The sequence below is a fragment of the Puma concolor genome, chromosome B3, assembly GCF_028749965.1.
Source record: "Puma concolor isolate L17-30 chromosome B3, mPumCon1.1.hap2, whole genome shotgun sequence".
Classification (NCBI taxonomy): Eukaryota; Metazoa; Chordata; class Mammalia; order Carnivora; family Felidae; genus Puma; species Puma concolor.
Genome location: NC_141672.1, coordinates 128,355,760 through 128,368,573, shown reverse-complemented (window position 1 = coordinate 128,368,573; position 12,814 = coordinate 128,355,760). Strand labels below are relative to the sequence as shown.

General features: G+C 44.3%; 1 protein-coding gene across 6 annotated transcripts in view; it reads right to left on the bottom strand.

Moving 5' to 3' along the window:
- Positions 1 to 12,814, bottom strand: part of APBA2 (amyloid beta precursor protein binding family A member 2) — a 275,852-nt gene that overhangs the window by 114,342 nt on the left and 148,696 nt on the right. For 5 of the 6 annotated variants that reach the window (XM_086711374.1, XM_086711372.1, XM_086711371.1 and 2 more), the window contains one exon: positions 12,003 to 12,056. The exons of the other annotated variant lie outside the window; for it this stretch is intronic. The gene's annotated coding sequence lies outside the window, so the exon portion shown is untranslated. The remainder of the gene's footprint in view (positions 1 to 12,002; positions 12,057 to 12,814) is intronic. 6 annotated transcript variants of the gene reach the window in all.

Below are 12,814 nucleotides of genomic sequence, written 5' to 3'. Positions count from 1 at the left end.
CCTTGGAAGAAATCTAACAGAAGATGTTATACATACAAAACTATAAAATATATCAAGAAAACTTGCATTAAGTCCAAAGAGAAAGAAATTACATGTTCATGGGTTAGAAGACAATAGCATAAAGTCTCCCTCTTAATGGAGCTATAATTTGAAGGACTCTCATCAAAACCTCAGTAGTATTTCACAAGCAAGTGTTTATACAGAAATTGACAGAATGATTCTAATTTTTATATGAAAATGCAAAAGGCCAAATATAGCAAGATAATATTGAAGAGCAAAACTGAAGGACTTAAAACTAGCAGAAGTAAATACTTACTATAAAATCACACTAATTAAGATATTGTGGTATTGATGGCATTCTTGGGTTCTAGTGATGCTTTATTTCTTCATCTGGGTAACAGTTTACATGGATGTGCTCACTTTGAGAAAATTCATGGCAATAATTTGCACAAGCAGAAAAGTACACCTCAATTTAAAAAGCTTATTTGGGGGCACCTGGGTAGCTCAGAGGGGTTGAGTGTCCAACTTTTGATTTCATCTCAGGTCATAATGCCAGGGTCATGGGATCGAGCCCTGCATCAGGCTCTGCACTTGGCGTGGAGCCTGCTTAAGATTCTCTCTCCTTCTCCCTCTCCTCCCCACCCCCTGCTCACGCTCTCCCTTTCTCCCTCTCAAAAAAAAAAAAAAAAAAAAAAAAAAACAATTTAAGGGTTTCCTGGGTGACTCAGTTGGTTAAGCATCTGACTTCAGCTCAGGTCATGATCTCAGGGTCCGTGGGATCGAGCCTCGGGTCAGACTCTGTGCTAATGGCTCAGAGCCTGAAGTCTGCTTCAGATTCAGTGTCTCCCTCCCTCTCTGCCCCTCCCCAGCTCGTGCTCTGTCTCTCTCTCTCAAAAATAAACAAACATTAAAAAATTTTTTAATTTAAAAGAATCAAAAAATAAAAAGCTTATTTGAAAAAAACATAGTATGGTCTATATTGCTGATCTTGCACACTATGCAATTAACAACAGAGGCCTTGAAAAGGTGAGTCTCCAGAGCCTCCTTCTGCTTTCTATCACTTTGTAAGTCCAAGTGGTTGTTATGCGGTGTGGACTGTGACAGGGAAGGAAGGAGAACACAACTCAGATGAGACTAGAGAAGCCACTATATTATGGGCAAAGGCTCACTTTTTAAAGTTTTCTTTCAGATTTTATTCTGAGCCAGGGGCTCCGCCTGCTGTCATGGCACTGTAAACACTGCCCTCATTTCTGTGAGTCAGGCTTCCTGGAGCCTCCTCTATGATGCCCTGGTGCGCTACGGGGTTAAGGGCACCTGGGGACGATCCCCAGGCTAGGCTCTCTTTTACTAGTCCAGCATCTAAAAGGAGGATCCAGCCTGCTTCCCCTACACATACACCCACACCCCCCCACACACTCAGAGACTCACTCACATCACTCTCACCCACAGACACACAGACTGATACACACACTCTCACATAGACTGAGACACTCACACTCACAGATTCACACACTCTTCAAACACAAAGACTCATACACACACACACACACACACAGACATAGATACAGACTTATACATACACACAGATTCGCACATCTCAAACACATAGACACATACACACACACTCATACACACTCACAGACACTCACACATAGACTCATATCCACTCACTCACACTCTCTCACACACATTCACACGCTTTGTCCTGACAAAACCACCATAGAGAACAGCTTCCCACCTGAGCCAGACTAGAAGAAGGACAGAGACGTGATCACGATGACATTTGGAGCAGAGTAACAGGAGAGAGGAGAGACTGGAAACCAAGTCCCTGAATGATGGGAAGGCTCAAACTCAGGGGTGTGAAGAATAATTGTAGATAGAATCTATACATGTTAAGTGTCTCGGTGATGGGCCCTGTGCTTTTAATAACAACATTCAAGAATATGGTGCTGTGTTCCTTCTGTTTTTTACAATGTGCTAAAATATAGGGTGGCTCAGTTGGTTAAGCGTCTGACCTCAGCTCAGGTGATGATCTCATACTTGGCGGGTTCAAGCCCCGCATCGGGCTCTGTGCTGACAGCTCAGAGCCTGGAGCCTGCTTCAGATTCTGTATCTCCATCTGTCTCTGCCTCTCCCCGCCCTCAAAAATAAACATAAAAAAATTAAAATGTGCTAAAATAAACATAACAAAATTTACCATCTAGACCATTTTTAGGTGTACAATTCAGTGGCATTAAGCACATTCACACTGTTGTATGCCCATCCATCCCCAGAACTCTTTTCTTTGACAAAACCGAACTCTCTCCCCATTAAACTCCCCCATTCCTCCTCCCCAAGTCCTTTGTTGGATAAGAAAACAAAGAGGCATCAGGTCACAAAGCAACTTTCCCCTCAGAGCAGGGCTGGGCTCAGGGCCACTGGGGGTCCTCCCCCTGCCCAGAGGCAGTAACTGCAGGAGGTAAGCAGGCGCCTCTAAGTCTGCAGGGGAGGTGGGGAGAGGTGTGCTACATGCTTCATTCACCATGCTGTGCCCCACAGCGCCCAGCTCAGTTGTATACTGTCTGGCCATGCCTAAGATATCCTGTTTTAAACCTATCTTCTCTGTAAAACAGAAATCATGACATCCACTTACAGAGTTTAAGGAGCTCTGATTAAGCCTGATTCTACCTTTGTCTGGTGCACAACTGTGCTCAATAAAAGAATGCTACTGTTTCATACCTCTGGATCTGAGGCGTAGGGAAAAGGAGTGCACTGGTAGAAGTGAAATCATCTGCAAGGTGCCTTCCATCCAGGGACTGCCCCTGCACAAATATAGGACCTCACCAAGAAACGGAGGCAACCAGGGCCTCTCAGAGCCTAAAGGAATCCTTGGCTTCATGACCTGGTGACTAAAAGAAGTCACCCAGGGAGCAATGAATGTGGGCGCAGCTAGGGTGCTGTGAACTCCGGCTTGCACCCGACCCCATCCCCCCAGAGCCCTGAGAAAGGAGAGGAAGTTATGATTTATCTCAAAGCTAATTGCTCCCCAAAGCTGATGGGATTTTCTGATATGAAGTCTCAAGTTATCACACACAGGAGCTAATTTTCTTTGGCAACTGACAGGTCTCTCAGTCTGGAACAACACCCTCGCTCTCCTGTCTTTGCTGCAGGACCGTAAACAGGACTGTCAAAACTGCGTATAGACAAAAAGCCAAACACTCCAATGAGTGTCATTTTCCTCAGGACCTGGGGAGACCACACAGATACTCCAGTGTTCTCATGGCTAAAAATAACAGTGGAGGCCGGTTGTCTTTGGGAATGACTTTCAAAATCAGGATGAGTCAAATCCACCCTCCCAAAGTACACTTGCCACTACTGGAGATATTTGCTCAAAAGATTAACGCAGGTGCTGAATGTATTTCCATCCTGGTGACTCCTTTCTGCTCTTCACAGACTTGACTCCCGCCTCCCAGAGAGAACAGAGGTCACAGCTAGAAAGGCCCAGAGTCTTCTCCTCCAACACTTCCTCCAGGAAACAAGAAGCTCTCTTCATTGGCACCCAGGCCCCACTCCATTCTCCCTCCTCGCTGTGCGTGTTACACGCACCGCTTCTTTCCTCATCCGTAAACTACACTGAACAATCAATTTTCCACCTCCACAGAAAAATACCTTGTTCCCTTCTGTTCCCACCCCCTTCTCTTCTCCCCTTCTTAGTCTGTGCTCATGAAAAAGAAAAATCCCACAGCCACATTCTCTGCCTTTTAAAACTCCTATTTGGTCTTCCAGCAACCCCCACCCAGCCGATGAAAATCCTCAGCCCCCTTCCTTCCTGGTTTCCACCCACTTTCTGGCCATTCTCCTCAGGCTCCTTACTCCCCGTGGAGGTCACCCCCACCCACAGCTTCAGCCAGCCTGGCTAAGAGACTGACTCCCCAGCCCCACCCCCACGCCCTCAAAAGCTCCTTGGCCCTTCATGAAGTAGGAATTCAATAATTCTATTTCCACCTCAAATATGGTCTTCTCTCCGAGTTCCCAACTCCTGCTCCCTCCACATGGCTCTGCTACCTCTTCCTCCTTGGTGTCTGTCACCTCAGTCCTTGTCTGCACACTCTACCAGCCTTTACTCAGGACACAGCATCTTTCCCCAGGAACCATGTGAAGAGCCTCCAGCACCTGGGCCTTCACCCCCTCTGCCTGCCTTCCACAGTCACCTATGGCGTCAGCCCTGTTAGGCTTCTCTGTGGCCATGTGAACAGGACAGTCTGGCCCCTCCTACTGCATCTTCTGTCTACTCTGTCAAGCCAACTGCGGCTGGCCATTGAACAACATGGGTTTGAACTGCTAGGGTCCACTGAGGTGTAGATTACTTCAGCAAATGCAGTGCAATACTATAAATGTACTTCTTCCTTATGCTTTTCTTAATAACAGTCTCTTTTCTCTAGCTTACTTTACTGTAAGAGTGCCGTATATAATACATATAACATACAGAATGTGTTCATCAGCTGTGTATGTTATTAGTAAGGCTTCCAGTCAACAGTAGGCTATTTATTAGTAGTTAAGTTTTTGGTGAGTCAAAAGCTATACACAGATTTTTGACTGCATGGTGTGGGGGGAGTGGGGGGTCAGTGCCCCTAACCCCCACGTTGTTCAAGGTCAACTACATCCCCTAGGGCCTGTCATGCCACTTCATGTCTCCATGCTTGAATCATACACATACTTCTGTTTGCCTGGAATGCTCCACCTTTCTCTGTGTCTGTCTGTCTGTCTCTCCCCCCACCCCCCAGAGAAATGTATACTCCCCCCTCAAGATGAAAGGTTAAACCTCACTCCTCCTGCATAACCTACAGGACTGATGAGTCACCTCTCCCCAAAATCATCTCCTCTAACACTCTACATTCTACATCACAACATTCTACACTTCCCTGAAGTGGCTGGGAAACAAAATGGAGGGCAGTTGTCCCCTTTCAAACCTCCGACAAAGACCTTGCCAGGAGGTGAGTGGTTCTCTCTCTCTGATCCCTGAGGCCAGGACATGCTCAGTAACACGGCCTCCTTTGTAAATGAGGGTCTCTGCCAAAACTGGTAACCACTATAGGAGCCCTTCACAGGCCAGGAGTGAAGGAGGCCACTTCTAAGTACTCTCACCTTGACAGCCACCCTGAAGGGCCAGCAAGTCACCACCATTTTCCCCTACAGATTGACCAAAGGAGATTAAGTGATATACCCATGAAAAGAGATTAATCTGTACCAGCCCCGGACTCTGAAAGAAAAACTCTTGGCAGTATGGTCTGCCACAATACAGACCCCAGAAGTGCTACCCTGGAAGACTTAAGGAATGTCCCCATCAACATATATGTTGCTTATCAACCAGTCCGAGCACAAGCTATGGCATAAGAACTGTTCTGACTTCAGTTAGCATTTTCTTATGTATCTAGAAGCACCTGTAGTCAAAATCAGTTTGGAAAATGAGGAGTTAAATAGAATTAAATAAGCAGCTTTCTTGCAGGACTTCAAAAGGTCTTTAATATGGTGCTCTGGGACTCTCCAAGAGGGGGCAGTACAGACAGCGTGTCCCAGCCTGATCTGAATGCAGATTACTATTTTCAGGAACATCTCCTGGGACTCCACAGAACACAGTTTGAGAATGCCAGCTTACACACTCATGTAATTAATTAGAACTTGGTATAATTAATTAGATCTGAATATCATGAATAAAAAGTTACATACAGTAATGGCTAACTTCCTTCAATTTAATCACACTAATTATGTGGAGCTCAACCTAGTAGCAGCTCATACTGCTATTTTCTTAACATGTTTTTCATCCGTTAAAAAAGGTGTTGATGAAATCTTTTCTCTCTTAACACGTTGCAACTTTAAGAAAAAGAAAGTTAGGTGTCAGAGCAGATATTTTCAAGTATTTGAAAACACACATACCAAGCCTGAAAGCAAATCATAATGGCCAGCCTCAGATCCTCTCCTTGCTTCCTCCGGGGAAGGACACCAATAATATTGGGCAGCAATTACATGCCATGCACTCTCCATCCACGATGTGGTTCATTCTCACAAGTAGCCCCGAAAACCACAAGTCCCCACTTACAGATGAGGTCAATGAGCTTCTGGAAGTTTAAGAAACTAGAGCTACACAGTGAGCACAGCCTTCTGGAGCATCTACTATCCATGAGGTAACTGGGATGGACATTTGAAGGATGCAGAAGAAGCAGGCATGCAAGTCCATGGAGAGATCGGCAGTGAGGCAGGAGAGCACAGAACAGGCTCACCTGGGGCTTAAGTGTCCAATGAAGACCCCAAAAAGGGTGGCCCTTGAGCCTTGTCTATCAAGATGGGGAGAAGCCCATGGAAGAGGGATCAGCCACACAGAGAAAAAAAAAAAAAAAAAAAAAAACCTATGGGGACATTGCTGTTGAAATAACAGGGCAGATCAGTGTGCAAAGCCTGGCTCATTCAGCCAAGACATAGAAACAAACCAAATGTTCATCAACAGATGAACAGGTAAAGAAAGTGAGGTATATACGTACAGTGGAATATTATCCAGGTTTTAAAACAAAGGAAATCCTGCCATTTGCAACAACACAGGTGGACCTGGAGGACATTATGCTAAGTGAAATAAGGCAGTCACGGAAGAACAAATATTGCGTGATTCCTCTTACATGTAAAGTCCTCAAAGGTATAGGAGTAGACACTAGAAGGGTGGTTGCCAGGGGCAGAGGGGAAGGAGAAATGGGAAGTTGTTCAATGGGTAGAAAGTTTCAGTTACGCAAGACGGGTAAGTTCTAGAGAACTGCCATGAAACATAATGCCTATAGTTAAGCGAGGTATTACGTACTCAAAAAAAATTTTTTAAGAAGGTACATCTCATGTTAGGTGTTCTTCCTATAAAACAAACAAAACACAAAGGGACACAAGGAAATTTTTGGAGGTAATGAGTAAGTCGTGGTGATAGTAACATGAATGTATGTATATGTCCAAACTCCCTAAACTGTATGCATAAAATATGTGCACTTTGTTTACCAGTTACACTTCAATAAAGCTGGGAAGAAAAGAAAGAAAGAAAGAAACCCTAACCAAAGAAAGAAAGAAACCCTAACCATTTCAATGACAAGACGGATGCAGAACTACCCATAAGAAGGGGAGCCTAAGAAGTCAGCAGTTCCAGTCGAGTCAAAGGATTAGCTAGTACATAGGAGCAAGATTGCCCTGCCAGACAGACACAAGAGCAGAGAGGTTTGTGTGGGTCTACAGTGAGTTGTGCACTAGAACCTATTCTTTTATCAACTTTCTCAAATACACAAAAGTGAGTGGACAGAGTAACGTGACAAACATCCATGAACACACCATTTAGGCATCCCCAACGTTATCATCCCACCTCCTTCTTCTTCATATCAGTTGCTCATTTTTTTCAATTACATTGTCTTTTTCTAATTGATTTGGAAGAGTTCCTTATTATACAGACAGAATGCTAATCCCTTACAGTAAATACATCTCAGATATTTATTCCAGGTGATAGTTTGTTTTAAGCCTTTAAAAAAAAAATTTAATGTTTTTTATTCTTGAGAGAGACAGACAGACAGACAAAGAGCAGGGGAGGGGCAGAGAGAGAGAGGGAGAAACAGAATCCGAAGCAGGCTTCAGGCTCCGAGCTGTCAGCACAGAGCTCGATACAGGGCTCAAACCCACGAACCACAAGATCATAACCTGAGCCAAAGTCAGACACTCAACTGACTGAGCCACCCAGGCCCCCCTAAACCTTTATATGGTGTCCCTGCTCTTAAAGAAGCTGCTAACATTGCTGTTTAATTAACTGATCTTTTCTGTGCCTGTGTGTATGTCTTACCTGTTCCTACCTCAGGGACATATAAAAAAACTCTCTTGTATACAATTTAACATCTTGTCCTTTATAGTCATTAATTCTACTGGCATTTATTTGTGTGTATGCTGTGAGGTAGGGATACCATTTTAGCTTCTCCCATGTGGACAACCAGTTGTCCTGCATCACTTCCCACCTTGTCAATAATATATCTCTGCCACCTCCTGTGTTCCTGTACATGTGAGAGTTTGTTATTAGGCTCACCATCCGGTCCCACTCATCCCACAAATATCACACAATCTTAATTGCAACCTTCTATCAGGAACCTCACTGCCCCACCTTTATGCCAGCTTCCCCTTAACATTCCAGTTTTGTGTTTTCTTTTAATGTCTAGTAGCTGGGAATTTCACTGCCTTTCTTTGGATCTTATAATTTTTGTTAATGTGTGTTTATTTATTTAAGAGAAAGACACAGCAAGCAAGCAAGCACAAGCAGCAGAGGGACAGAGAGAGAGAGAGAGAGGGAGAGAATCCCAAGTAGGCTCTGCACTGTCAGTGCAGTGCCTGATGCAGGGCTCGAACCCACAAACAATAAGATCATGATATGAGCCAAGATCAAGAGTCAGATGCTTAATCGATTGAGCCATCCAGGCTCCCCCCTGGATCTTGTATTTTAAAATAATTCTTGGTCAGCTTTTACACAGCATTTTATGTGTTTACACTTGGGCAAGAGCATACTGACATTACCAAAAATCGTAAAAATTTTTGCAAATGCAACATCTTCTAACTTAACATATTTTCTGAGACTGCCCATGATTTAAACACACCTTATTAATCTTTCCACCATTCCTTCAGGAAATGACTAAATTTATATACAATTGGTCTTTGAACAACATGAGTTTGAACTGCACAGTTCTACTTTTAGGCAGATTATTTTTTTCATAAATACGACAGTACTGTAAGTGTACTTTCTCTCATGATTTTCTTAACATTTTCTTTTATCTAGCTTATTATAAGAATACAGTATATAATACATACAACATAAAAAAATTTTACATACGTGTTAATTGAATGTTTAAGTTACCGGTAGGACTTTCAATCAACAATAGGTGATTAGTGGTTGTTTCTGGGGAGTCAAGAGTTATATGCAGATTTTCAACTATATGAGGGTCAGCATCCCTAACCCATGTTGTTCAAGGGTCAACTGTAATTACAATCCAAACACTATAGAGATCAACAGCCTGTAGGATTGATATCCTAGAATACTGAGGCCTAGGATTTAATCCCCCCCAGGGGAAAAAAAAATGGAACACAGCCCCCAACTTTTACCATAAGTGGAAGCATATTCACCAAATTATTTTAGAAGGAGATGTCAGGCATAGACTCTGGGTATTAGTATTCTGATGCTACAGAGTGGTTCATTTGCAGTAGAAAAATAAATAAACCCCAGTCTCTTCTCTCTATAGCTCGCCTCACAGAGATTCATTCCAGCAATAATTGACATTTAAAAATATCCATCTCATTGCCACTTTTCTCTCACAGAAGAAATACGCTTTTCTGCAGGGAAGCTGCAGAGAATCATGACGAGTGTATTCACTTAAATGGCAGTCCCATTACACTGCAGATGAGCGAGCACAATCGGAAAGAGAGCGAGACGTCTTGTCTATTGCAGCTGACTTTGATACTCTAATAGTCTTTCAGGATACGTAAAAATCCCACTAGGTCTTTTTTGGGCTCAAAAGAAAAAAAAACATTATACCTTAGAGGCACAAACAGAATTGCCCTGCGGTTCCATCAAAAAGCAACGACAGCCCCAGTTTCATTTAGATAAAACTTCAAGAGGCCAATTTCACCCTGGACAGTTCTGAGAGGCTGGATAGACTGCACTGGCTGGTTGACCCTGGGCTCCCAGAAGATCGGAATGTCACCACAATTTGTGAGACCCATTCCCCATAAGAACATCTCTCTTCACAAGCTACCCTTGCTGCCAATTGCAAAAAAATCTCCTCCCTTCCCAGTATCCCCTAAAATTCTTCAGTATTTTCATAGCTAAGGGTAGCTGAGAAATCTACTATATGGGATGGCTCAGTCAGTTAAGCATCTGACTCTTGATTTGGGCTGACTCTTGATTTGGGCTCAGGTCATGATCTGACAGTTTGTGGGTTTGAGCCCTGCATCTGGCTCTGTGCTGGCAGTGTGGAGCCTGCTTGGGATTCTCTCCTCTCTCTGTCCCTCCCCTGCTCGTTCTCTCTCCCCCTCCCTCTCTCTCAAAAATAAATAAATAACCAAAAAAATGAGTCTAAACAGAAAATCAAACAGGGGGTGCCTGGGTGGCTTAGTCAGTTAAGCATCTGACTCTTGATTTTGGATCAGGTCATGATCTTGTGGTTCATTTGTTCGAGCCCTTCATCAGACTCTGTGCTACTGGCAGGGCCTGCTTAGGATTTCCTCTCTCTCCCTCCCTCTCTCTACCCCTCCCCTGCTCACATTCTCTCTCTCTCTCTCTCTCTCTCTCTCTCTCTCTCTCTCTCTCCCTCCCTCCCTCCCTCAAAATAAAACAAATAAACATTTTTTAAAAAAGCAAACGAGATCTAAAAGGCCTCGTTGAGAGCATAGAAGTAAATTCATAAACATTAAAGACTGACAATTAAGGAAAAGTTAGAAAAATATTCATTTATTCTTCTACCCAAATGCATTACAAGTCATGCAGTTCCTGCAACATTTCCCCCTCTACTTCCTTGGAGAGGGGCTGATTATTCTAACTCTTAAATGCCTTATGACTGTGCCACCCTCCCTACCCCCAAAGTGACCACACAATCCAGGACATGCGTGACAAGAAAAATCCCCAATACAATGTGAGGTGAATTCCTGCCCATGAACAGCACAGTGCTTATGGGGAGTTACCTAATGTAGGATAGAGGCTGGATTAGCAAGTAAAATAAAGGCAGCTGCCTTGACTTACAAAAGAAGGCTCTTTCGGTAGCTCCAAACAGCAGGCCTTGTGTCTTCCTACTGCCCCAGAGGCAAAACGGTGGTTTGGGACCCGGTCTTGAGGCTCTGGTATCCCAACTCTGCCCCCTCTGATCTTCATCTTTATCCTCAGATTGGCACAGAACTTCCCCACTGGGAAATCCCAAATTACTTCTCTCATTTGGAAGTCCCCAAGCCACTACTTCCCTCCATATGACACTCTGGACTGCTGACCAGTGCTGCCCTATCCAAGCCCATGGATGCATAAGAACCCACGGAATCCATCAGAAGCTCAGACCTGCTCTGGCATCAAGACACAGAGACAATTCCTGGTCCCCAGCTGCCTAACCTCCAACAACAGTCTCCTTTCCACCCTGCTCTCCAAACATACCCCAACCCATACGCCAGCTTCTCCACAACCCAGCCACTAGGGTATCTTTGGTCCAGGAAAAAGAACACCTACTCATCTTTAGTCAGAACAAATCTCCTACAAGTGTCCCCTCTACCAGGCAGCCAGCTGGCACTGGGGCTACAAAGACCTATGCAAATCTGCTGCTACAGGTCCTATGGGGCAAGATCAAGCCAAGGGCTGACCATGGGTCAGGGGGATCAGGGCCGCAGAATAGCTTCACCCACAGGGCAATAGCAACACGGAGCCATCCCTCATCCCTGAGAAGATTAGGAGGGCTCTTTCCGATCAAAGTTAGAGTCTTCCTCTCGGCGTCCTGATATTTCACAGTGGTGCACTTCTAATTAGACACAATGTCGCCCAAGTTTGATAGTGAAAGGTTGCAAATGGCGTTTATTGTTGGTGATATACATTGATTTTTGATATAAATAGGAATCTAGATAAGAGTTTCACAAATAAATGACTGAAGCTGGTTTGGACTACAGTTTTCAGAAGCACTAGTATAGTGAGGAGGGGATGGGGGGGGTTGTGATACTGCTGTCTCAGGGGTGATAGGGAAAGACGTCCATTCTAGGCAATATAAGCACTCTGCAGTGAGCCCAGTGCTCACGGGCTCCTTGGCTGTGAATCAAGCCCCAGCCTCAGACTCCCTGTGTGGAGGCTCGCACTGAATTACACATCCCAGCATCCCAGGAAATAAAGAACCATGGCAGATGCCCAGATCCACCTGAAGTGTGGCATCCCTCGAGGAAAATAATTCCATTTCACACATGTCAGAAGCAAAACCGCACTCCATGCAAGGCGACCTCATATTTCTTACCGAAAACAAGTGGGTTGGTAATGTCCCCCAAAACCTCCTGGTGATGAAATCTTTCTGGAATAAAACAGAAGGAAATAGAGGAAATTACTTGGGTTTCAGAAAAGATACGGGTGATCACATAGCGCTCCTGCAAGTATAGACATCTGAACAAGTGAGAGGTTTTGAATTACCTGTAAAAGTGAACCGGTTCTCATTCTAATGAGACCATCACAAATGACCAGAAACAAATAATTAAAATGTTTCTGTAGCCATTCCTCACATAATTATTGCCTTAAGAACATCATGTTGGGCAAATAAAGCAATGGCTTGTGTATCACTCTGGAAGAAGAGGCCTCTGCATTTTAATGAAGCTCCTCAAAGCCCTCATGAATATGCATTTCCCCACAACAAAGCTTGACCCCACTAGTGTGCAGAACCGGTATTCTGGGACACTTTCAGAGGGAGGTAGGTGTGCCTGTGGGGGCTGGGGAGATGAAGACAGATTAAAAGAAAGAGAAAGGAAAGTGGGCCACTGCTTATTTCCTCTGCCCAGATTCACAGCCCACCCCTCCTCATGGGCAACGGGGTGTCAAAAAGAGAACAGAAAACAGGCCATCAGGTTTCACACTCCTCTTGGACAGAGAGACAGCTTTGCAAATGAAAGCTGAAGAGAAAGTCTAATAGGTTCAAGGGCTCAAGGCAAGGCCCTGGGTTAGATCAGGAATTCAAGGTAGGGGCAGCAGACAACCCAGAGAAGCTGGAAGCCCAGGATGGTGCAAGAGGAGGGGGATTTATTGGTCTTATATATCAAATCAAAATTCCTCTTTTCCCAA